We start from the raw sequence: 27,500 nt of genomic DNA, 5'->3' as shown, positions 1-27,500 counted from the left end.
GTGGGTGGAGGAGGGGGGAGGTGGGGGTAGAGGAGAATGACAACGGTGCCAGCCACCACATTATTATCTAGTACACCGGTGCTGGCGCCATTAACAAACACCACAAGTGTCAATTGGCAAGGCGCCGGGGAATGACAGCTGCCAGTGCTGTCACCGCGAGGGCTTGCAAGAGTCCTTCCCCTTCACATGCACTTCTTCACCGCCCTAGTTGGTGGTGGATGTCATAGATTCAGCTACTCGGAACAAGTTCCAAGTAGCCCGGGCTATGGTGAGCCCGTAGTGGACTTATCTGGCACAGGAGCGGGGCAAGTAGCCCGGGCTATGGTGAGCCCGTAGTGGACTTATCTGGCACAGGAGCGGGGCAAGTAGCCCGGGCTATGGTGAGCCCGTAGTGGACTTACCTGGCACAGGAGCGGGGCAAGTAGCCCGGGCTATGGTGAGCCCGTAGTGGACTTATCTGGCACAGGAGCGGGGCAAGTAGCCCGGGCTATGGTGAGGCCGTAGTGGACTTATCTGGCACAGGAGCGGGGCAAGTAGCACGGGCTATGGTGAGGCCGTAGTGGACTTATCTGGCACAGGAGCGGGGCAAGTAGCACGGGCTATGGTGAGCCCGTAGGGGACTTACCTGGCACAGGAGCGGTGCTATGTCCGCCTTAGTTGGGGTTTTAATTTCTCATCGGAGAGTTGTGGATGGTAGTGTGGTGGGTCCGCGGCCGGGCTTGCCGGAACAAAATGGACGTGTTCCGGAAACAAGAAGTAATTAGCAACTGCAGAAAGTGCCGGGCCAACCGGGTTGTGGATATGAGAGGTCTGCGGGCTGCTCCAAACATCGGTCTGTTGGACCAAGTTGTCACCTCAGGTCTGGCCTCAGGGCGGGATTGAGGAGAAACCCCCAGAGCGTACTTGAATTTGAGCGATTTGAGAATGGTCCAGGACGGACCGAAACGTCGTCGTCCCTTCAACTTCTAGTGTGTGGTCTGGTCAACATACTCCAGGTACAATTACTGTACACAAGATGCGGTAATTGTCTGGGAAAAGCGCTAAGCCATCATGTCTAACAGGTGGATATGAGGACAAAAGAAAGGTTGGGATATGGAGGAGAGAAGGAATGATGCCCCAGCCACTTGGACCATCGGGGATCGAACGACGACCTATAAGAAGAGAAGCCGTCTGGCTGTACCGACCAGTTCAAGTAGCCGGACCCTTGGAAAATGAAAGTAGGTGGTGGTGGAGGTGATAGTTGACAACAGGGATGATGATGGATGGCACTGGTGGCAGAGACTGGGCTGCGAGAGTTGGAAAACAATGGAAACCCCCCACAGGTCAAATACGAAGCACGAAGGTAGACAACAATCAGAGGTTACCTTGAGGTGCTTCCGGGGCTTAGCGTCCCCTCGGCCCGGTCGTCGACCAGGCCTCCTGGTTGCTGGACTGATCAACCAGGCTGTTGTACGCGGCTGCTCGCAGGTTGTGGAGATAGCTGTGCTAGTGACCTTATAGGGAACATGAAGGGGGAAGAGGGGGCCAGTTATGATAGTGACAGGTAACGGTATCCTGGAGGGATAAGTCCACTACTGTTGAAGTAGTGTATGTGGGTTAGGATTAAATTAAAACATAGGTGGCAGCGGCCCCGAGAAAGAACAGCAGCAGCAGCAATATGCCATGCAGGTGGTGTCAATATGTAACCCTTTATGTAGTCTGATTGTGTATATCCCATATATCTAAGTGTATAATGGAGCTCGTGTATCTGAGCCTGTTTATAAGAACAAAAAGGTTGGGGGTCGTGACTGGTAAGAGGGTCGTGACAGGTTGAGGGGATGTGACAGGTAAGAGGGTCGTGACAGGTAAGAGGGTCGTGCCAGGTAAGAGGGTCGTGACAGGTTGAGGGGATGTGACAGGTAAGAGGGTCGTGCCAGGTAAGAGGGTCGTGACAGGTTGAGGGTCGTGACAGGTAAGAGGTGTCGTGACAGGTAAGAGGGGTCGTGACAGGTTGAGGGGATGTGACAGGTAAGAGGGGTCGTGACAGGTAAGAGGGTCGTGCCAGGTAAGAGGGTCGTGACAGGTTGAGGGTCGTGACAGGTAAGAGGGGTCGTGACAGGTAAGAGGGGTCGTGACAGGTAAGAGGGTCGTGCCAGGTAAGAGGGTCGTGACAGGTTGAGGGGATGTGACAGGTAAGAGGGTCGTGCCAGGTAAGAGGGTCGTGACAGGTTGAGGGTCGTGACAGGTAAGAGGGGTCGTGACAGGTAAGAGGGGTCGTGACAGGTAAGAGGGGTCGTGACAGGTAAGAGGGGTCGTGACAGGTAAGAGGGTCGTGACAGGTAAGAGGGGTCGTGACAGGTAAGAGGGGTCGTGACAGGTAAGAGGGTCGTGACAGGTAAGAGGGTCGTGACAGGTTGAGGGGTCGTGACATGTAAGAGGGTCGTGACAGGTAAGAGGGTCGTGACAGGTAAGAGGGTCGTGACAGGCTAAGGGGATGTGACAGGTAAGAGGGGTCGTGACAGGTAAGAGGGTCGTGACAGATAAGAGGGTCATGACAGGTAAGAGGGTCGTGACAGGTAAGAGGGTCGTGACATGTAAGAGGGTCGTGACAGGCTAAGAGGGTCGTGACAGGTAAGAGGGTCGTGGCAGGTAAGAGGGTCGTGACAGGTAAGAGGGTCGTGACAGGGTAAGGGGATATGACAGGTTGAGGGTCGTGACAGGTAAGAGGGTCGTGACAGGTAAGAGGGTCGTGACAGGTAAGAGGGTCGTGACAGGTAAGAGGGTCGTGACAGGCTAAGGGGATATGACAGGTTGAGGGGTCGTGACAGGTAAGAGGGGTCCTGACAGGTAAGAGGGGTCGTGACAGGTAAGAGGGGTCGTGACAGGTTGAGGGGTCGTGACAGGTAAGAGGGGTCGTGACAGGCAAGAGGGGTCGTGACAGGTAAGAGGGGTCGTGACAGGTAAGAGGGTCGTGCCAGGTAAGAGGGTCGTGACAGGTAAGAGGGGTCGTGACAGGTTGAGGGGATGTGACAGGTAAGAGAGAAGGGGAAAGTGTGTGGTAGCTGCCAGAGACGTTAATGTTGTCACGACATCCCTCCATTACGAGAAAGGCTCACTGTTGCCAGCTTGATCCCTGGAAACACAAACCGAAACTGTCTCTATTTTCCGCTTATTAAAACTTGTAATAAAGTTGTTACGTCTTGGCTTAACGTGTTCATGTCGTATTAGAACGTTGTTACAACTTGCTATATTGGTTGTTATAACTGGTTAGGAGTGTTAAAACTTGTTCGAACGTTGTACCAACGTCGTAGTTTCGGTGTGTGTTTGGCGGGATAGCATCAACCCAACCCGTCGTCGCGCTATCTTCATTCCACCCAGTGGCCGACCCCGAAGATGCACCCACTAATTTAAACATGCTGTTCATGCAAATGCTCGTTAATCCAGTCGCCAAACTCCGTGTATAAATAAAAAAAACATTTCACACCCGACTTACAACTGATGACGTACGAACATTTTTTCGAACAGTGCTTCACTGACGACCTCTGTTCGAACCACAACGCTGTAAAGGCTTCACCCACCTACTACAATTGAAACTAATCGCCAACAGAACCTAATTGCCCAACCTAATCTCCGCCTACATTTGCACAATATACTAATATATAATTAATTTATATTTGAACACTTTCTTATTTTAAATGAACAGCATGTTAAAATTGCTGAATGCGCCCTAAGGGGAGGTCGGCCGCTGGATGGAATGAACAGCCTGAAGAGGGTCGTACGTCATATGTAAAGTGTTTAGCTTTCATAACGGAAGGAAGGCATTATCAAGGGAAAGCGCCAAGCCATTACGACTATATAGCACTGGGAAGGGGTCAGGATTTGGGATGGGACGGGGGGAAAGGAATGGTGCCCCAACCACTTGGACGGTCGGGGATTGAACGTCGATTTGCACGAAGCGAGACCGTCGCTCTATCGTCCAGCCCCCAGTTTGGCGGCTACATGGAATGAACATTTGCCCTTTGTTGATGAGGACGAGCCGTTATACTTGGTCTTACATCCTTTGTTAAGGCGTAGCTATTAATCTTGAACCGCTTGTTAAGGATAACATAATTGTCTTAAAACATTTAAGGCCTTCCATCCTGGTTCCCAGTGACATATTGGTCTTGCATCGTGTAAAAGTCCTCCCAGGAAGTGACATCAATCATGACATTGTAACTATAAGGTGTGAAGGATAGATGAAATTGTTTATGTAATAATCTAAGATGAGGTCTGATCCATATAGGCCTTTTGTGCCCTCTGTAATGCTTTTTGCGCTACCGCTCACAGGATGAGTATGGGGTGCACAATAAATTACCACTCACAGGATGAGTATGGGGTGCACAATAAATTACCACTCACAGGATGAGTATGGGGTGCACAATAAATTACCACTCACAGGATGAGTATGGGGTGCACAATAAATTACCACTCACAGGATGAGTATGGGGTGCACAATAAATTACCACTCACAGGATGAGTATGGGGTGCACAATAAATTACCACTCACAGGATGAGTATGGGGTGCACAATAAATTACCACTCACAGGATGAGTATGGGGTGCACAATAAATTACCACTCACAGGATGAGTATGGGTGCACAATAAATTACCACTCACAGGATGAGTATGGGGTGCATAATAAATTACCACTCACAGGATGAGTATGGGGTGCACAATAAATTACCACTCACAGGATGAGTATGGGTTATCTTGAGTTATCTTGAGACGATTTCGGGGCTTTTAGTGTCCCCGCGGCCCGGTCCTCGACCAGGCCTCCACCCCCAGGAAGCAGCCCGTGACAGCTGACTAACACCCAGGTACCTATTTTACTGCTAGGTAACAGGGGCATAGGGTGAAAGAAACTCTGCCCATTGTTTCTCGCCAGCGCCCTGGATCGAACCCGGGACCACAGGATCACAAGTCCGGTGTGCTGTCCGCTCGGCCGACCGGCACCCCATATGGGGTGCACAATAAATTACCACTCACAGGATGAGTATGGGGTGCACAATAAACTAGCCGCCTTCGGCGGCAACAATCAAAAATTAAAATCCATAGAAGGCATGGCGTAGATTGCATCTTAAGTGCTTTGCTGAAGCAAGATTGCAGGCCACGATGATTGGCAATATCAAAATGGAAGGGAACTCAGAGTGTGCTATAGAAACCAGAATTGCCACAAATACCATTGGGTGGATATGTGGGCCCGCGGGCCGCTCCTTAGCAACAGTCTGTTGGACCATGCTGGTTATAGATTCAGCTACTCGCAACAGCAAGTTACAAGTAGCACGGGCTATGGTGAGCCCGTAGTGGACTTACTTGACACAGGAGCGGGGGCTGTGGCTCTGTTACTGACCATACCGGCCAGGCTTGGTGGAGAACAGCTACTCCCAGAACTCCCATCAACCAGGTATCAACCTGGATTATACCTGGATTGTACCTGAATGGGGTTTTGGGAGTTCTTGTACCCCCCGAAGGCCTAGCCTAGGGCTATACCGGGTTTTTCTTCAAGCCCAGTAGAATATATGTGTTTTAAATGTAAATATTCATATCATATGACAAGAATTATAAACAAAAACTGAACTATATATTCCTCATAACTATAATTGTATGCGACATAATATTATTCCATTCTGACAAACGTACGGTTTTTTATTTTAAATCGTTAATTAATTGCGCTTTTTTTTTTAAATCAAATACATTAATATACATTTTCTTATTGTGTCGAACATGTATTTTCCTATTGTACAATGGAAAACATTGTACACTGCGAGTTGAATAGATTTGTGTGAATTTATTTTTTAGACTCCTCTGCCATAGGCCTACGGGGAGAGACCTTGAGGAGGTTTGGTGCTTATATTTACAAGTGTGTTGATAAGACGTGTAGTGAAGGTGGGCCTGAGAGGAGTTACCAGCGAGGCGATAACAGGGCAGACTGGCTGGGTGGAGGGGGGGGGAGGGACATTAAGTGGAGGGATGAGTCGTATTGATATACTTCTCTCCCTCCCTACCTCCCTACCTCTCTCCCTCCCTTCTTACCTTTGCTCCCTCAAACTTCCCCCTTTTCCTTCCCCTTCCCCTCGTTTTGCCGGTTGTCGTCTCCCTTGTTGTAGTTGGAACCACTGAGGGAGGGGGGGGGGGATCTGCCCCCCCTACCGTGTGGTGAAGACCTGCCCCCCCCCCTACCGTGTTGGGGTGGTCCCTCCCCCCCCTACCGTGTTGGGGTGGTCCCTCCCCCTATCGTGGCATCCCGTGTTCCCGGTTCATCTATTATGGAAACCTTCGTGAGCGCTCCCCGAATTGTACTCCATTAATGGAGAATAACATTAGGTTTTTTTATTTGTATTTTTAAAGTAAGGGAAAGGTAGGCGGGCCAGTGGGTCGGGGAGGGGGGGGGGGTTATAGAGTTTGAGGAGCTGATTGTCCTTGGCTTCCTTTCTCAGTGTTTTATCGTTTCTTGTATTTTTTCACGTTTGAGGTGTTTTTCTCGTATCTACTGTTTGTGTCATTCAGTACTGAAGCGCTGTTTGATTTGTCCCCCCCCCCCCCGCCGCTGCTATTTTTTCCCTCTTTTCCTCTTATATCCTCCCCCCCCCCCCCTCTCTCTCTCTCTCTCTCTCTCTCTCTCTCTCTCTCTCTCTCTCTCTCTCTCTCTCTCTCTCTTTCTCTCTTTCTCTCTTTCTCTTTTAATCTCCTCCCTCTCTCATCTCATTTCTCTACTGTCCCCTCTCCTCTTCATTCTGATTTCCCCCCCTCCTACTGTTTTATCTCCTCTGCTTTCCCTTATCTCTCTTTCTTTATGTACCTTCTCTCTGTTACACGTTCTTTCCTGTCATTCACTTCCCTGCACTCGTTCGCATGCATGAACTCCAAAGTAAGAAAACCCTTCCAGACAAAGATCTTGAGTTGACCAGACCACACACACTATAAAGTGAAGGGACGACGACGTTTCGGCCCGTCCTGGACCATTCTCAAGTCGATTGTGATTTCCCTTATCTCTTAAATTTTTTTTAAGCGATTCAACTTACTTTAGCCACGTTATTGTGACTTATCGCCTGCATAAAGATCTTGAGGTTCCTCGCTACGGGAAGGTTGTTCTCCCGGTGTTGGACAAGGACTTGCCCAGGGGCCTCTGTTACAAGCCTCATCATTAGTAAGTCTTAAGTCTACATCTCATTACTTCCATCTATTGTTGTATCGGCTTCCATCAGGCTGCAATCTTTTTTTTTTTCCATGTAGCCTAGTCGTCTAAGGCCGTTTGCTTGGGAGTACCCAGAGTACAGGTTCGAATCTTCGTCACGGCTCCCACTGACCTTCTCATTGATACATCACGTTAATGTGATTTCTCTGTGCAGAGGTTGATTGATTTGTTGCAAGTATCTTAAGTGCTTTCGAGCGATTGTGTAGGCACTTGAGGGGGGGAGGGGTCTATCTTCAGGGAGCCGGTCGGCTGAGCGGACAGCACACTGGTCTTGTGATCCTGTGGTCCCGGGTTCGATCCCGGGCGCCGGTGAGAAACAATGGGCAGAGTTTCTTTCACCCTATGCCCCTGTTACCTAGCAGGAAAATAGGTACCTGGGTGTTAGCCAGCTGTCACAGGCTGCTTCCTGGGGGGTGGAGGCCTGGTCGAGGACCGGGCCGCGGGGACACTAAAGCCCCGAAATCATCTCAAGATAACCTCAAGATAACCCAGTTGTAGTACCGATCACACATGAGCTACTGTTAACAACTTTGAGACAGACTTCACCTGGCGGGTCGCTTGAAGCACATTCTCGCTCAGGCATTAATCAGGTAGTTAGTATGGGGGAGACTGCATGTCCGGGGAACGCGCCCACTTAATCTCCTCCGCGAGGGCGACTAGGAGGAGGGCGGAGTGCCTGTAATAGAGGGTGAAGACTGGAGGGCGAGCTGTCCTCCTCCACCTTCCATTAATTTGTAATTGCTGGAGGACACGCAGGACTGGTTGGCTGCGGTGTCCATCTTGCTGCCTGACCTTTACGTAATGACTTTTTTTTCCATACGCCATTTTGCAGGATAATTTGATTGTCATGTTAGGCTGTTGGTCGCATTGTGGTAACATTGGTAATGTGAAGAACGTCATTATAGAAGGACAAGTCGTTATTCTCTCGCCTCGTTTGCCGCCATTGTCGTTCTTGGTGGACATTTGCATACAATGTGGGTCTCGTTGCTTTGTTGTTTTCCTCTTAAGAGCGTTTGTGAGCGGTGGCGGGGCCCTGCGGGACACCGGGGCCCTGCGGGACACCGGGGCCCTGTTTTGGTGCAGTTGACGAATAGCCCCTAAAATGTTGGCTGATTGGATGTGTAGGTTTCGCAAGAGGCTACGACGGTGGTGGTGGTGGTGGTAGTTCCTAGGAGCTGCAGACCTGGGGCCAGATTCACGAAGCAGTTACGCAAGCACCTACGAATGTGTACATCTTTCCTCAATCTTTGACGGCTTTGTTTACATTTATTAAACAGTTTATAAGCATGAAAACTTGCCAATCAACTGTTGTTATTGTTATTAATAGCCTCCCGGTGCTTCGGAGCTCATTAACTGTTTAATAATTGTAAACAAAGCCGCCAAAAATTGAGAAAAGATGGACAGGTTCGTAAGTGCTTGCGTAACTGCTTCGTGAATCTGGCCCCTGGATAGTGAGTGAGAAACCCCCCCCCCCTCACCGTGAATGGAAGAGTTCTGTAGTTCGGTGTTATAGTTCAACTCTTACTACCGCACTACCGGTAGTTCACGAGCGCTCTGGTGCGGTTAATGCGTCAAGACACAACCGCGGTGGACCAAACACCACTTAAGACAACTTGGTTCACGTGGGTTGTTGACTTGGGCGCAAATGATAGGGAGTTTGATTTCGGCGTCTCGTAAGGTGATCTTGTAACGCAGACGGCAACTCGCGCACCAGTAGCAGTATGCTGACACCAGAGGCATCGGCAATAGTCAGATGAGGTAAAGGTGTGTGTGTGTGTGTGTAATTACCTAAGTGTAGTTACAGGATGAGAGCTACGCTCGTGGTGTCCCGTCTTCCCAGCACTCTTTGTCATGTAACGCTTTGAAACTACTGACGGTCTTGGCCTCCACCACCTTCTCACTTAACTTGTTCCAACCGTCTACCACTCTATTTGCAAAGGTAAATTTTCTTGTGTGCGTGCGTGCGTGTGTGTGTGTGTGTATGTCTGTGTGTGTGTGTGTGTGTGTGTGTGTGTGTGTGTGTGTGTGTGTGTGTGTGTGTGTGTGTGTGTGTGTTCACCTAGTTGCATTCACCTAGTTGTATTCACCTAGTTGTATTCACCTAGTTGTGCTGCTTGAGGGGGTTGAGCTCTGCTCTTTCGGCCCGCTTTTCAACTGTTACTGTTACTATTTTTTTTCCCACACCACACACACCCCAGGAAGCAGCCCCCCGTGACAGCTGACTAACTCCTAGGTACCTATTTACTGCTATGTAACAGGGGCATTAGGGTGAAAGAAACTGCCCATTGTTTTCTCTCCAGCGCCCGGAATCGAACCCAGGACCACAGGATCACGCGCCCAGCGTTCTGTCCGCTCAGCCACCGGTCCACCAGTGTGTGTGTGTGTGTGTGTGTGTGTGTGTGTGTGTGTGTGTGTGTGTGTGTGTGTGTGTGTGTGTGTGTGTGTGCAAATGGAACTCAGAGCAGGCGCGACGTAGGAGTGTATGAGGCGTGACTTGGGTCAGGTAATGATGCATTGATGTAAATGTCTTCTCTCGTTTTTGTCTTCCTTGTATTGGCTGTCTATGAGCGTCTCAGACACACACACACACACACACACACACACACACACACACACATACATACATACATGCATACATACATACATACATACATACATACATATATATATATATATATATATATATATATATATATATATATATATATATATATATATATATATATATATATTCTCAGGATACAGCCCGTAGTAGCTGTCGCAACTCCCGGGTGTCTGTTTTTGGGGTACAGTCCTTACACCGCTGCTTTTCCTTATTCTCGTGTCAGATACAGCCAAAAATACAAGGCACAGCTTCGTGTCATCCTTTACAGACGACACAAAAATCAACATGAAAATTATCTCTGCTGAAGACATTGACAAACTACAAGCAGATATTAATAAAGTTTTCGACTGGACAGCAGAAAATAACATTATGTTTAACAGTGATAAATTCCAGGTACTCAGGTACGGTAAAAATGAAGACCTTAAATATGATTCAGGCTACAAAACACAATAAAATCTGCCCGTGGTAGGAAAGCAACATGTAAAGGATTTGGGAATAATGATGTCTGACGACCTAACGTTTAGGGAGCATAACCAAGCAAATATTGTGTCAGTCAGAAAAATGATCGGATGGATTTCGAGAACTTTCAAATCCAGAGATCCCATCACAATGGTTATGCTATTCAAATCACTTAGCTGTCCCGTCTTGAGTATTGGTCAGTATTCACTTCCTCCTTCAGAGCAGGGGATATTACTAAAATAGAGGGAATACAGAGAACATATACGGCATACATAGATGCGATAAAGCACCTAAATTATTGGGATCGTCTCAAAGTTTTCCAAATGTACTCACTAAAAAGGAGAAGAGAGATAAAATAATATACACGTGGAAGATACTGGAGGGCTAGGACCCAAATCTACAGTGTAAAATAGCATCATACTGGAATGAACGATATGGAAGAAAATGCAGAATAGAACCAGTGAAGAACACGGGTGCCTTAGGCACAATCAGAGAACACTGTATAAACATCAGAGATCCGCGGTTGTTCAACATCCTCCCAGCGAGCATAAGAAATATTGCCGGAAAAACCGTGGACATCTTCGAGAGGAAATTAGATAGTTTTTTTCCAAGAAGTGCCGGACCAACCGGACTGTGGTGGGTATGTGGGCCTGCGGACCGCTCCAAGCAACAGCCTGGTGGACCAAACCTCACAAGTCGAGCCTGACCTCGGGCCGGGCTTGGGGAGTAGAACGACTCCCAGAACTCCATCAAGCAGATATCAAGCAGGTAAGTACGGTACACGTAGAGCTGATGGGAGCAAGGGGCTGTCGACCATGCGGCAAAACACCAAGATAAAAGTTTAGCATTATTTGTGGATAACGATCTTCCTGTGAAGGATTTGTCACATACATGCCCTTACCTGCAGAGGTAACGGCTTGTCTTTAAAGGACTTGTATTACCCGCACAAACGTATCAGTATAAGTATGTACTGTGTATTTGTATATATTTTTATGTAATGGAAAATACTGGATGAGGTCGTTCCGCTCCTCAATAGAATATACATTTATTGGAGTGTAGAATAGATTGAGGGAAAAACGAGGTCTCATCTCGCTCGCTCACTCTCTCCACCCAGTGTGGGGGCCTGACAGCTGAGTGGACAGCACTTCGGATTCGACGCCCTGAGGTTCCAGGTTCGATCCCGGTGGAGGCGGAGACAAGTGGGCACAGTTTCTTTCACCCTGATGCCCCTCTGTTACCTAACAGTAAATAGGTACCTGGGTGTTAGATAGCTGCTACGGGCTGCTTCCTGGGGGTGTGTAACAAAAAAAAAAGAGGCCCGGTCGAGGACCGGGCCGCGGGGACGTTGAAGCCCCTAAATCATCTCAAGATAACCTCAAGATAACCCAGCCCAGGAGCTAAGCTCGCTCTGCAGTACATGCACATATAGGTGAATACACCCACCTCACTGAATGAGTTGAGAAATGTTTACAAATCAATCTACAACTTTCTCACCAGCAAAGAGAGAAAAAAATGAATAGTACATTCGCCATATTCGTGTAGCGAATGTGTGGCGAGACATGTGCGGCGATCGTTGTCAGCGTTGGAGGCTGGTGATGGTGGTACATGTAAAGTGACAGGCTGTAATGGGCCAGCAGCAATTGTGGTGTACTGGCTGGTACATCTTGACTACAGTGTGTCGCATGACTACACAGCTGGAATCATGGCAGACGACTGGACGCTGGATGTGTACCGTCCACCCGCCCTGCCGCAGTCACACACGAAATGACCGTAGTCACAGGCAGTGACTTCTCCAAAACGCTGTATGATACCTGCTTGATGGGGTTCTGGGAGTTCTTCTACTCCCCAAGCTCGGCCCGAGACCAGGCTTGACTTGTGAGAGTTTGGTCCACCAGGCTGTTGCTTGGAGCGGCCTGCAGGCCCACATACCCACCACAGCCCGGTTGGTCCGGCACTCCTTGGAGGAAACAATCTAGTTTCCTCTTGAAGATGTCCAAGGTTGTTCCTGCAATATTTCTGATGCTCGCTGGTAGGACGTTGAACAACCGTGGTATCGAAACAGATCTGTCTCATTTAAGTACTCAAAAAGCATGCAAGATGTGTACTCGCCTAGTTGTACTCATCTGGTTGTGCTGAGTACATACAACTTGGTGAGTACACATATTGCGTGCGTGTGCTTACCTAGTTGTGGTTGCGGGGGTTGAGTTCTGGCTCTTTGGTCCCGCTTCTCAACTGTCAATCAACTGGTGTACAGGTTCCTGATCCTACTGGGCTCTATCATATCTACACTTGAAACTGTTAACTGTGTGTGTGTGTGTGTGTGTGTGTGTGTGTGTGTGTGTGTGTGTGTGTGTGTGTGTGTGTGTGTGTGTGTGTGTGTGTTTTCTGAACCTGGTTCAGCATTTCCTGTAGGAACCTGTCTTATTCTTTCTTGAAGACTTGTGACATTGTTGAACCAATAGGTGATGGTGCCTATTGGTCCTCGACTCCACTCTTGCCTCTTTTATACGTCTTATCACCATCTCTGGCCCTCAATCTTTATTATATTGTGTTATCTCCCGACCCCATAGTTTGACCACGAGTGAGGAAACCTAACATTAAGACACCCCCCCCCTCAACCTTCCACCCCCCACACTTACAACTACCCCCCCCCCAACCACCACATACTTACCACAACCACAATCACCATAGAGCCCAAGCCTCCACTCCACCACACTACCCAGAACCCCCACCACTCACCCCCCCACCACCACCACCACCACTTACCCCTCTGGCTCAAGCAGTCTCCCTCCATGAGACATGGGGTCTCCCCCCCCCCCTCTCTCCCTCACCACCACGTACCCAATCATCACATTATGGCGACCTACACACCCCCCAACTCCCACCCAAAACCTCTTGAACCCACTTGCACTCTCCCACCCACAAACACCCACTCTAATGTTGCACGATATGACTGACCATTCAGGCTTCAGATACCTCTCTCCAAACATGTAAATGTCAATTTGTTTTGTTTACAGTTTGAATTTAATGTTTTATAATCTTATTAGGGGGATATATTTCGTGTTATTAAAAGGGAGAGAGGAATAGATCAGGAGTGATATCTTCGTCCGCTGCTGCTCGGCATTTTATCTTCTTGAGATGATTTTGATTGATTGAGGTTATCTTGAGATGATTTCGAGGTTTAATGTCCCCACGACCCGGTCCTCGACCAGGCCTCCGGCATGACAAGAGTTTGAATCTTAAAATTAAAGTATTATTTCTACAAACATAATTTGTACAAAAGGCGTATGTGGAGGAAATTACCCCTATTCCCACACGTTATTCTTGTGGTATATAAATTTTAGGTGATATTCTATGTAGTGGGATACGGTATAAGACGTATTGCCTACCCCCACCTTTTGTTGATTTTGGGAATCCATGTCCCCGCGGCTCGGTCTCTGACTATGGCCTCCTGGTTGGAGGTCTGGTCAACTAGGCTGTTAGACGCCGCTACTTGTAGTTCGGTTATGAGTCACCGCCCGGTTAATCAGGTATCCTTTGAAGGTCTTTATGACCCCCATGAATGATAATCTTATTGTGAAGGCGTTTTCACCGGTTCACTGGTGTATATATATACATCAGACCGCTTGACCCAAGTTGGGAGCAGGTTTGTATGGGCTTTCGCGTTGTCTGTTTAGGCCCTCCAGCAGTCAGTAAAGCTGAATGTATGTATGTCCTCGTCAGTAAAGTCATAACCGCGGTGACTTTCGATGGTAGGTCGTTGTGGCGGGTGAGAGATTCGAACCCGTCACTGGACGCCATCTTCTTTCTAATATGTAGCACAGTACTGCGCTTGGAGCCCTTCCTTTGCTTGTAAGATTTCATCATCTTTGACTGTGAGATGGCGTTTGACACAAGACCCCCAACAAATCCCAAGGATTTGGGAGGATGGGACGGATGGAAGGAATGGTGCCACTTGGACGTTCAATCCCTGACCGTCCAAGTGGTTGGGCACCATTCCTCTCCCCTCCCCCTTATCCTAGCCCCCTTCCAAGTGCTATATAGTCGCAATGGTTTGACGCTTTCTCCTGATGGTTCCCTTCCCCCTTCTACCAGTTGCATATCCTCCATCTTTAATGACAGGTTTTTGTTGGGGGTCTTGTATCAAAGGCCATCTCACAGTCGAAGAAGATGTAATCTTCCAAGCCCTCTCTTTATTTGAATTGGGTTGCCCAATCATGAAATTCTGTTAGATTCGTTAGACACGATCAACTCTCTTCTCAGATTTTTTACCTTTTCCAGATTCTCCAGAATTATTCTCCATTGCCTTGTAAGGGATGGCTGGATGTCAGGGTTACTGGTCTATAATTTGCATCCGTGGTTTCTATCCCCCTAAATATTGGCATCCTGTTTGCATCTTACTATAGTTTTAAGATGCTTTCCTGTCTCTTTGTATACAGTCAGGCCTAGCCTGGCCTCGGGCCGGGCTTGGGGGAGTAGAACTGCCAGAACCCCCATCAAGCAGATGAACAAATTTACTTAGAAGACTAAGTAAAGTGTAGTGTAAAGTCCCATCAAGCAGGTACAGAGTTATGGTCATAAATGCATACAGTATCCCAGCCCTTTACTTCAATTCTTGCAGGTATTTCCAGGTGTTTCTTTACCTTCTCTGCCGTCACAGTGTCACAGAACATTCACTTGGTCTTCTATGTGTGGCACCCAAGGGATGGCACACAATATACCAAGAAGTCAAAGACATAGCTAACAGGAGCCTCGCCTCCGCTCAGTGTCTAGCAGAGAGAGAGCCTCGTTTCTACCATTAATGCTGCTGGTCGACCAGATGAGACTACCTGTGTATCTGTCTACCTTGGCAGCCACCTACGTCACCCTCACTACAAGTTAAGAAGGTGGTGCTGCGACCCACTGGGAAATAGACTATCATGGTTACAGGACCATGGAGCGACCTGAGGGCCGCTCCAAGCAACAACCTGTTGGACCAAGTTATCACAAGTTGAGCCTGGCCTCGGGCCGGGCTTGGGGAATAGAAGAACTCCCAGAACCCTCTCCAGGTATGCTCCAGGTATCAGTACGAGTTCGTTCCTTTTGGATCTTGAGACTCCATGGCTCAAGGAGGAAGACTGCCAGGAGCTTTCTTAAGGATCTGGGTTCCGGACTAACTGATACAACACCAGGTACAAAGAGTGGTCAGTTTTCTTTTCCAAATGTAGCGATTCAAAGTAGAAACCCTCACTGCCTCCTCGGTTCCTGCTTCAGCATCTGAGGTGTTGTAAGAAATCTACAGTTTCTTAGAAACAAAATTGTTTATGCTACTATTTTGTAATTAATCAGTTTTGTAGCCATTTAACTTAGTTCAGGAAAGCGTAAAAAACATTGCATACGTGATGTTGAAAATGGCTCCCTCAATTATATATATATATATATATATATATATATATATATATATATATATATATATATATATATATATATATATATATATATATATATAATATAATATATATATATAATATAATATATATATATAATATAATATATATATATATATATATATATATATATATATATATATATATATATATATAATATAATATATATATATACGTACTCTCGTATGCACAAACGCACGAAATAGCAAATATGGGGGAAGAGAGAATTTCCTGCCATTCTGTTTGGGCTTGAAAAGTTTTATCTTTTTTGTATTTTTTTTTTGTTAGAAAATCAATTTGAATGAACTGGCATGCGATACAAGCGAGCTCATTTGTATAGACATGATTTCCAGATTATACGCGTTATAACGCGTAGTGTGGCCCGGTGGCGTCTCATCACGGCACTGTTTGATGGTGATTGATGATAAAGATTAAGCCACCCAAAAAGGGGGCACGGGCATGAATAGCCCGCAAAGGTTGAATGATGGCGGGGTCACTAATGCTTGCCACGTTAATGACAGGGAATGTTGTTATAGATTCAGCCACTCGGATCAAGTTCTAAGTAGCACGGGCTATGGTGAGCCCGTAACTTACCTGGCACAGGAGCGAGGCAAGAAGCACGGGCTATGGTTAGCTTCGTGGACGGGAGATGTCTCTCCGGACAGGGAACGATAGTACCTTACCTACCCTGAGGTGCTTCCGGGGCTTAGGGTCCCCGCGGCCCGGTCGTCGACCATGCCTCCTGGTTGCTGGACTGGTCAAACAGGCTGTTGGACGCGGCTGCTCTCAGCCTGACGTACGTATCACAGCCTGGTTGATCAGGTATCCTTTGGTGGTACTTATCCAGTTCTCTCTTGAACATTGAACTAGTAGCACTCCTTAAACTCGTCGTAAATTGGTTCATGAATTGAATGGTAACGCTGATCTTGTATAGTCAAATGTAGTTGATTGTCGTCGGTAATTCTGATCTGTTAAACTGCTAGCTGAATGTGTGACGGTGACGTTCTGTATTGTATACTCGGCGTGGACATAAGTTTCCGGGGTGTACCAACTCCCAAACGCTCTAGGTGTACCTAAAGACTAATTAGGTATGCCCTCTACGTCGGCTTATGAGGTGCTGAATACTCTAAAGTCCCTCCTGAAGTATTGTACAGAAACAATTACACCGTAGCAAATCACACATCACTGAAGCTCTGCTTGGGGGTAAACTGTCTACATTCAGCCGCTGATGACCAGTTTACACACCCGAGACTGTGTGTTGAAGATTGGATATGATGTGCTGATAAGCGTGTCTTTGGAGTCTTGAGGAAGTCGCTACCTCGAGAGACTGAGAAGAAGAAGAAAGTTGATGTTAATAATGTCTTCGTGACGGGACTCGTACGTCTGACAGAGGTGTTCCGTCACGTCATCGCTAACACCTAGGTGGTGACAGTCCAGGTGGTGGCCGCCCCAGGTGGTGGCCACCGTCTGAATGATTCGACGCAAGAACATTACAGTTGAGTGTGGTCTGTACCGGAGAAAATGCTATACTTAAAGGTTTAGCATATATGTCGCTCTCTTGACGGTAAATTATTTCTACCACAATCTTGAAAGTTTGGATTATTTTGTTAACTAGTTATTCCGTGCTTGGCTGAGCACGCAAGACTTGGCCACAAGCTGATGGAGGAGGATAATGAGAAGGTGAAAGGAGGGAAGAGATATTAGGAAAAGTAAAGGTGGGGGGAAAGGAATGGAAGAGTGAATGAAGGGAGAGGGATAAATAGAGAGCTAGGGGAGCGCAGAAAGACGGTAATGGACGGGGGAATGACAGGATTGACAGCTCTCTGATACTACATGGAAGACCTGACTGGGATGAGTTGTACTGGACTTCATGGCAGGTTGACAGGGTGGGTGGAAGTGTGTGTGTGTGTGTGTTTACTAGTTGTGTTTTTACGGGGGTTGAGCTTTGCTCTTTCGGCCCGCCTCTCAACTGTCAATCAACTGTTTACTAACTTTTTTTTTTCTTCTTCTTCCCACACCACACACACACACACACCCCAGGAAGCAGCCCGTGACAGCTGACTAACTCCCAGGTACCTATTTACTGCTAGGTAACAGGGGCATTCAGGGTGAAAGAAACTTTGCCCATTTGTTTCTGCCTCGTGCGGGAATCGAACCCGCGCCACAGAATTACGAATCCTGCGCGCTATCCACCAGGCTACGAGGCCCCTTCCCCTGTGTGTGTGTGTGTGTGTGTGTGTGTGTGTGTACTCACCTATTTGTGATTGCGGGGGTTGAGTTCTGGCTCTTTGGTCCTGCCTCTCAACTATCAATCAACTGGTGTACAGGTTCCTGAGCCTATTGGGCTCTTATCATATCTACAGTGTGTGTGTGTGTGTGCTTGAGAGAGAGAGAGAGAGATCCCCCGGGCAGGCCAGGGCAGCGCCTGGTGTACATATCAAGCACCTGGTGCCTTGGAAGCAAGGATTAAGAAACACCCATGCCCCCGAAGTCAGTTGACGCAGACAATGAGCGAAGGATGAATGAACATTGGTCCGCGAAAGTGCCGGACCAACCGGGCTGTGGTGGGTATGTGGGCCTGCGGGCCGCTCCAAGCAACAGCCTGGTGGACCAAACTCTCACAAGTCAACCCTAGCCTCGGGCCGGGCTTGGGGAGTAGAAGAACTCCCAGAACCCCATCATGCAGGTATCAACCAGGTATCAAGTATGGAGAGGGTGGGAAGCAAAGATGAAGGTGCGGGTGGGATTGGGTGGGTCAGGGCGAAGAGGGTGGGAGTGGGTGGGTGGGTGGGCGTCACCCACCCACCTACTGCCCCACGGGCTGCGTGTTGCGTGCTGGCCCAAGAGGGCTTGCTGGGTCTCTCCTACAATTTCGTGCAACTGCGTTTTCCTTCCTCTGTTCTGTTTTTTTTTATTATTCACCAGAATGGCTTTTGCTTAATAGTTGACCCAGTACACGAGGCTCCCTGAAATAAAGACTAGATAGTTTCATGAATAATTGCCCATTTGAATGAGTTTATAGTTTGAGGAAGCATTCTTCTTCAGCTAATTGAAAGCCGGGAATTTGTTATATATCTTAATAGGAGTATATGCAATGTCAACAAAATTTTAAATAGACATTATATATATATATATATATATATATATATATATATATATATATATATATATATATATATATATATATATATATATATATATATATATATATATACCTAGTAGCCAGAACGCACTTCTCAGCCTACTATGTAAGGCCCGATTTGCCTAATAAGCCAAGTTTTCATGAATTAATGTTTTTTCGACAACCTAACCTACCTAATCTAACCTAACCTAACTTTTTTGGCTACCTAACCTATGGAGATAGCTTAGGTTAGGTTAGGTAGGGTTGGTTAGGTTTGGTCATATATCTACGTTAATTTTAACGCCAATAAAAAAAATTGACCTCATACATAATGAAATGGGTAGGTTTATCATTTCATAAGAACAAAATGAGAAAATATATTAATTCATGAAAACTTGGCTTATTAGGCAAATCGGGCCTTGCATAGTAGGCTGAGAAGTGCGTTCTGGCTACTAGATACGACATATATATATATATATATATATATATATATATATATATATATATATATATATATATATATATATATATATATATATATATATATATATATATATAACTGAAAACTCACACCCCAGAAGTGACTCGAACCCATACTCCCAGAAGCAACGCAACTGGTATGTACAAGACGCCTTAATCCACTTGACCATCACGACCGGACATAATGAGGTGATAGCCGAGGCTATTTGAACCACCCCACCGCCGGCACTCGGATAGTAATCTTGGGCATAGCATTTTACCAAATCACCTCATTCTTTGGGGCACACGTGAAGAACACAAATGCGAACAAGCCTGAATGGTCCCCAGGACAATATGCAACTGAAAACTCACACCCCAGAAGTGACTCGAACCCATACTCCCAGAAGCAACGCAACTGGTATGTACAAGACGCCTTAATCCACTTGACCATCACGACCGGACATAATGAGGTGATAGCCGAGGCTATTTGAACCACCCCACCGCCGGCACTCGGATAGAAATCTTGGGCATAGCATTTTACCAAATCACCTCATTGCCGGCGGTGGGGTGGTTCAAATAGCCTCGGCTATCACCTCATTATGTCCGGTCGTGATGGTCAAGTGGATTAAGGCGTCTTGTACATACCAGTTACGTTGCTTCTGGGAGTATGGGTTCGAGTCACTTCTGGGGTGTGAGTTTTCAGTTGCATATTGTCCTGGGGACCATTCAGGCTTGTTCGCATTTGTGTTCTTCACGTGTGCCCCAAAGAATGAGGTGATTTGGTAAAATGCTATGCCCAAGATTACTATCCGAGTGCCGGCGGTGGGGTGGTTCAAATAGCCTCGGCTATCACCTCATTATGTCCGGTCGTGATGGTCAAGTGGATTAAGGGGTCTTGTACATACCAGTTGCGTTGCTTCTGGGAGTATGGGTTCGAGTCACTTCTGGGGTGTGAGTTTTCAGTTGCATATTGTCCTGGGGACCATTCAGGCTTGTTCGCATATATATATATATATATATATATAACCTTCCTACTTATGGGTCTTATTGTAAAGTATCTGCTACCTAATCAAACCAGAGGTCGCCTCTCGATGATCACATGAATTAAATTACCTTCACGCTTGTGTGAATTAAAATTCATAACTATGTATACGTTCTGCTTTTTTTTTGGGACCGAACTCTCTGACTTGGCGTAATTTGACACATGAATAATGGTGTTATTTAATATTGATCGAGGTGTACTTAAGGTAGAGAGTATTAATGCATCTATTTTAGGTTAGCTGCAGATGCTGAATCAATTCTGGCTCAAATGCACTCTATAAGTGTTGAATTCAGTTCTCTCTAAATCTGCTAAAACTGTCATTGAAAAGGAATTCGGCTTAGCAACTGGGGTTTAACAAGCATGTTATATAATGTACTAGGTGGGTACCCGGTGTTGCTCGGGTTTGTCTCCCTTCTGTCCATCAATTTCTCCATCCATCCATCCGTCAATTATCCATCTATCCGTCTATATGTCTGTCTCTTATACAAAAATATAATTGTGTAATGTGTGGGTGGTCACTAGTGAGAGAGAGCGTAGTGGTATGAAATACTGAAAAGTGTATAGTTTCCCCCTTACTCTGCAACCCGTTCTCGCACTTGCTAATAGTCAATATTGGCTTATTTAATAAGTGCATATGTGACATACTAATTGATTGTGAATATTTTAGTTTACCTTGAAAAGCTTCATAGAAAACACCGACCTCATCTAACCTTCTTAGTATGTTAAGATAAGCATCTTATTGCTTCTTAATTACAACTATTACTTAACCTATGCCGTTGATAGGTTAAGTAATAATTGTAAATAAGATGCTTATCTTAACATACTAAGAAGGTTAGGTAAGGTCGGTGTTTTCTATGAAGCTTTTCAAGGTAAACTAAAATATTCACAATCAATTAGTATGTCACATATGCACTTATTGAATAAGCCAATATTGACTGTGCGCAAGTGCGAGAACGGGTTGTACTCTGATCTAGCGTCGTGGCTTGAGAAGCCATTGAAGGTGGGGAAGAATCGTCTGTTTTATTTTTGTTTTTTATTGACAGTAGAAAAATTATGTTCATTTTCCTGAGATCAGTGAATAAAGGTGCTCATTGCTACAGGAATTTTTGTTTGTTTGAAAATATTTAGCTGTGTAGCTGGCGGGCAGTGTCAAAAATCGTCATTGGAGGTGTTAATGTGACCCTGGCATGCTGTTCCTTATTTTTTTGTTTAATTCTGTCAAATGAACAAATCCACATGGGCCGTGACGAGGATTCGAACCTGCGTCCGGGAGCATCCCAGACACTGCCTTAATCGACTGAGCTACGACAAGGGTCACGGCCCTTGTGGATTTGTTCATTTGATGCATCACGTTAGTGTGATCTCTGTGTGTAATTCTGTCAAAACCTGACCAGCCTATGTTCACCCCGTACCCCAGACCATTCCCTCTGCCAATTTGGGTGAGGCTAACCCCGTGTCCTCCAACTTCGGACAGACATTCTCTCTCTCTTATGGTAGGGCTATTTATTATTATTATTATTATATTACTGATGGATTGCCATTGATAGTGAGAGGAAGCTTGTTAGATATACAGAGGCCCCCAAAGGCCAACGAGTGACCTTTTCCAGGATGCCGAAGCATCAGGTGTAAGGAAACCTGTCCGTCTGGTGTTGGAAGTGGTTTACACATGGGGGGGGGGAGGTTACCTTGAGGTTACTTTGCGATGATTCCGGGGCTTAGCGTCCCCGCGGCCCGGTCGTCGACCAGGCCTCCTGGTTGCTGGATTGGTCAACCAGGCTGTTGGACGCTGCTGCTCGCAGCCTGACGTATGAGTCATAGCCTGGTTGATTAGGTATCCTTTGGAGGTGTTTATCGAGTTCTCTCTTGAACATTGTGAGGGGGTCGGCTAGTTATACTCCTTATGTGTAGTGGAAGTGTGTTGAACAGTCTCGGGCCTCTGATGTTGATAAGAGTTCTCTCTCTCTCAGAGTACCTATTGCATCTCTACTTTTCAACGGGAGTATTGAAGTTGCATACTCTTTTATGCTCGAGTTTACTTGAGTTTACGGGAACTGGTTGGAGTAGTAATGTGTGTTTGAGTGCTTGCTTGCTTGCTCTGTATACTATCTGGAGAGTTGACCACATGGCGAGAGCGTCAGTGAGGCTTTACACTGTGTGAGGTTGTTGTTGTTTTAGATTCAGCTACTTAACAAAAGTTCCAAAGTAGCACGGGCTATGGTGAGCCCGTAGTGGACTTACCTGGCACAGGAGTGGCGGGGCTGTAACTCGAGTGTGAGGCGAGGGAGGCCTTTCTTAATACGAGTACCAGCGAACCTGTTTGTGAGAAAGCGCGGCAGCCCAGAATTATACCTGGATGGTACCTGGATGGGGTTCTGGGAGTTCTTCTGCTCCCCAAGCCCGGCCCGGGGCCAGGCTTGACTTGTGATCATGTTCATATCAAGGGCGAAGCTCTGTACGAAAAGTTAAGAGTTGTTTTTCCTTAGAATAATGTTGTGTGTAAGCTGTAAGAAAATGTTTGCCTGAAGTAGATTATGTAAACGGTAATGTCGAGAGGTCTAAGGAAACCCTGGCCATAACAGGCTCAGGCTGCGGGAGTAGAATAACTCTCGAAATCGTCAACAGGTGTGTAACAGGTAAAGCGTTTCCTCCCATCCTTTGTTGAAACAAAAAATATTAACACATTGAAGTTTCGAATGCAGTAACTTTTTAAAATACACATATTTCAAAATAATTTAATTGTAATTTATAATTTAATTTAAAAAATATGTACTTTGCATATATGTATATATAATGTATTCTTTTGTGTTTTCCAGGTGAGTATCTGCGGTTGGCTGCGTCTCTGAAGCGCCGAGGTTTGTACATTGTTAGCCTCTTCCTATATATATATATATATATATATATATATATATATATATATATATATATATATGCAAACAAGCCTGAATGGTCCCCAGGACTATATACAACTGAAAACTCACACCCCAGAAGTGACTCGAACCCATACTGCCAGGAGCAACTTAACTGGTATGTACAGGGACGCCTTAATCCGCTTGACCATCACGACCGGACATAAGGAAGTGATAGCCTAAGCTATTTGAACCACTTCCCCGCCGGCACTCGGATAGTAATCTTGGGCATAGCATTTTATCAAATCACCTCATTCTTTGGGGCAACACGTGAGGAACACAAATGCAAACAAGCTTGAATGGTCCCCAGGACTATATACAACTGAAAACTCACACCCCAGAAGTGACTCGAACCCATACTGCCAGGAGCAACGCAACTGGTATGTACAGGGACGCCTTAATCCGCTTGACCATCACGACCGGACATAAGGAAGTGATAGCCTAAGCTATTTGAACCACTTCCCCGCCAGCACTCGGATAGTAATCTTGGGCATAGCATTTTATCTATAATAGCATATCATATCATAGCATATTTTATTCAAATCAGAATGAGGTGATTTGATAAAATGCTATGCCCAAGATTACTATCCGAGTGCCGGCGGGGAAGTGGTTCAAATAGCTTAGGCTATCACTTCCTTATGTCCGGTTGTGATGGTCAAGCGAGTATTAAGGCGTCCCTGTACATACCAGTTGCGTTGCTCCTGGCAGTATGGGTTCGAGTCACTTCTGGGGTGTGAGTTTTCAGTTTATATATATATATATATATATATATATATATATATATATATATATATATATATATATATATATATATATATATATATATATATATATATATATATATTGAAAGCGACAGAGTTATAGATTTGTGATTCTGGCACGAATCTTCTCGATTCGTGCTTCAGTGAAGAGAAACATAAGGAATATCGAGAAAATTTGTACCAGAATCATAACGCTAAAACTTTCTGTTGTTTTCAGCGAAATATGTTTAAAAGAGACTGCCACCAAAATATATCTATCTATATATATATATATATATATATATATATATATATATATATATATATATATATATATATATATATATATATATATATATATATGTCGTACCTAGTAGCCAGAACGCACTTCTCAGCCTAATATGGAAGGCCCAATTTGCCTAATAAGTCAAATTTTCATGAATTGTTTTTCGACTACCTAACCTACCTAACCTAACCTAACTTTTTCGGCTACCTAACCTAACCTAACCTATAAAGATAGGTTAGGTTAGGTTAGGTAGGGTTGGTTAGGTAGGTTCTGTCATATATCTACGTTAATTTTACCTCCAATAAAAAAAAATTGACCTCATACATAATGAAATGGGTACCTTTATCATTTTATAAGAAAAAAAAATGAGAAAATATATTAATTCAGGAAAACTTGGCTTATTAGGCAAATCGGGCCTTGCATAGTAGGCTGAGAATTGCGGTCTGGCTACTAGGTACGACATATATATATATATATATATATATATATATATATATATATATATATATATATATATATATATATATATATATATATATATATATAATCATTAAATTCTTTCTCGCATTTAGCTTAGATACAAAAATCATAATAATTAGGCTTTAAAAAACAATCGTTTACTTCCTGTAACGGATATGAGCTGTCGTGTGTGTCAGATAAAGCTGCCTTCACCGTTGTTGTTGTGGTGCTCTGTTCAAGGCTGTTTGTAAATGGTGCCTCGGTGCCTTCCTCAACACATGTTCTGTGTGTGTTTGTTGTGTGTTATCTCCATTCCATGTTGTGGTTGTGTTGTGTGGCAGAGTAGTGTTGGCAGCAGCGTGTTTGGGCTGGGGCTTGCTCACCCTCGAGGGTGGGGGGGGGGGTGGTGTGGTTGGGGATTAGTTCTCCAAGCCTTGTAGCAAGCAAGCCTCCAAGCCTTGTAGCAAGCAAGCCTCCAAGCCTTGTAGCAAGCAAGCCTCCAAGCCTTGTAGCAAGCAAGCCTCCAAGCCTTGTAGCAAGCAAGCCTCCAAGCCTTGTAGCAAGCAAGCCTCCAAGCCTTGTAACAAGCAAGCCTCCAAGCCTTGTAGCAAGCAAGCCTCCAAGCCTTGTAGCAAGCAAGCCTCCAAGCCTTGTAGCAAGCAAGCCTCCAAGCCTTGTAGCAAGCAAGCCTCCAAGCATGTAGGCCTTCCTTTGAAATAAAACATTGCCTCTTTAGTTTGCATACCTTTAAGACCACGAGTCGTTTGGTGTGTATCTTGTTGGTGTAGGTCATGCTCTGTATTTCTGGCGGATGGGTAGCCTTCGTACACATGGGCCAAGTGTCTACACTGTATACTGGAACCATGAATTACTTTTGGAGGAGCAGATTGGTACCAGTGGTTCAAAATGCTTTCTGGAAAATGCCAGTGCTTCAAAAATGCTGTCTGAACAGTTCCGTCAATTTAATGCGTCTACTTGTAAGTAAAAATAGATTTTCTTCATTTAGACAGCCCCAAAATCACCCCAAGGTAACCTATTATAGGTAAGGTATTCATACAGCCCCGAAATCACCCTCAAGGTAACCTCAAGGTAAGGTAACCCTTTTTATAACAAAAAGTAAGTACGTTTGGATAGATGTAAGGAACGCTCTCTCAGAGAATTGTTAAACGCCCCTTTAAATAAGACAGTAAAGAAATGAAGGGGTGAGAAGTCGTTAAGCAGCAGGAAAGAAAAACCAGTTTTAAATGGACTGTGATTGATGAAACACGAGGAGAGGAGTGGAGGATGTTCCTAGCGGAGGATAAACAGTTAGCGGGGAGTCACTGCCCTGTCACGCCCAGTGCCTGTCACGGCCAGCCTGTCACGGCCAGTGCCTGTCCTAGACCTCTGCCGGAGCAGGCGATGGGCCAGGAGTCATTGGCGCTGGTTACAGCTCAAGAAATATGGCTGCAGGTGAACCAATTGGATGCGCTGGCCTGCACTTGGACCTCGTGTAATTGGCTGGGTCCCGCGACTGGTCTCTGGCAAGGTAATGATCGGTTTGGGTTGGTCTGTGCTCCTGCCTTTGCCCTGGTATCAAGTGATCTCATGATGGCTCTTATGGATTCGCCTTCATTATTATTCCTCTTGGGAATATTAATGTTAGGCTCGTCCTGATTGATGGCTCCAAATTGCCGGTGTGGGACTCGAAATTTGGGCACTGATTTTCGTTCCGTGATTAATTGGTCTTTTTTTTTCCCCCCTTAGAGTAACGGGCTATTTTGTATATCTTGACCTATTAGTTTGATTCCAGAAATTGCATTAAAAATTATGAGACGACATGTTCATCAGGGAAAATTCTCGTGAGCTCAATGTAAACGTTTGTCGTTGGGGGAGTTGCCATGTTGCGTGTTTCGGCGGGCACAACCGTCAGTGGTGGAGGGCGTGTGTGGCGAGCAGGTCACTCGAAGTGTGTGTGCTTCATCGAGGAACAATGTCAACAGGTGCACTGGAGCACCGAATGAGCCACGAGGTTCCGCTGGAGGCGTTGTGGGGAAGTAAACAGTGAAAAATTGTGGAGTGGGTGACGGCGAGGCGGAGTCACGATCATAGCGTAGACTGGGGGGAGGGAGAGGGGAGGGGGGGAGGTTGTGTAGTGAACCGCGGAGGTGTGCGTTAGTGAGCGTGCTGTTGTGGAAGCTGTTGTGTAGTGCACTCCGTCTCCAGCGGCGCCCAGTGTCAGCTCCCACGTGTTGTTCATACGGCCTTTACTTTGCTGCAGCCAACACCTGAGTTAGTGGCGCTGCTCTCCTCCTCCCCCGCTCCCACTGTCAGTGTCTCGCCTTCATCACTTGGCGGGAGGGCCAACGTTGGGCCGCAGCACCTCGCTGAGTCTTGGTGTACTCACTCTTCTGCATAGTACTCCAAGGGGCCGGTCTTTACTCATTCACAGTCGCCCGCCTGCACGTCTCGCATTTCCGGTGATGGGTGAAGCCGATGCTTAAACTGTTTGGTCAGCGTCAAATGGCCACTTGTGCGTGTAATAATATTCGTATATGAGCTACGTTGTTGTGATACACCCACCAGGCTGGTGTGTGTGTATTGTGTGTGCGAGTGATTATGGTGTACTGCCAAGGTGCACGCTTTGGTACAGTAACGTACTGGAACCTCACACACGTAGTGAAACCCACCAGCGGAACTTTTACACCTGCCTGTTGTGACGTGAGGCTTCAGTGGGTGTCAGTGGGGAGTGAAGCATCAGTGGGAGACAGTGAGGAATGAAGCGTGTGGTGGTGACGGCCAGCG

General features: G+C 46.1%; 1 protein-coding gene across 10 annotated transcripts in view; it reads left to right on the top strand.

Moving 5' to 3' along the window:
* LOC123761089 (Aryl hydrocarbon receptor nuclear translocator homolog tgo) overlaps positions 1 to 27,500 on the top strand; it is a 304,903-nt gene that overhangs the window by 70,156 nt on the left and 207,247 nt on the right. The window contains exon 1 of one of the 10 annotated variants that reach the window (XM_045747020.2): positions 26,857 to 26,932. The exons of 8 other annotated variants lie outside the window; for them this stretch is intronic. The gene's annotated coding sequence lies outside the window, so the exon portion shown is untranslated. Of the gene's footprint in view, positions 1 to 26,856; positions 26,933 to 27,500 lie in introns of those variants that run through there. One more of the 10 variants, XM_045747024.2, reaches the window with a different exon arrangement.

Source organism: Procambarus clarkii, chromosome 41 (assembly GCF_040958095.1).
Source record: "Procambarus clarkii isolate CNS0578487 chromosome 41, FALCON_Pclarkii_2.0, whole genome shotgun sequence".
NCBI lineage: Eukaryota > Metazoa > Arthropoda > Malacostraca > Decapoda > Cambaridae > Procambarus > Procambarus clarkii.
Note: the sequence above shows the minus strand (reverse complement) of the source record. Positions and strands in the feature narration are given on the sequence as shown.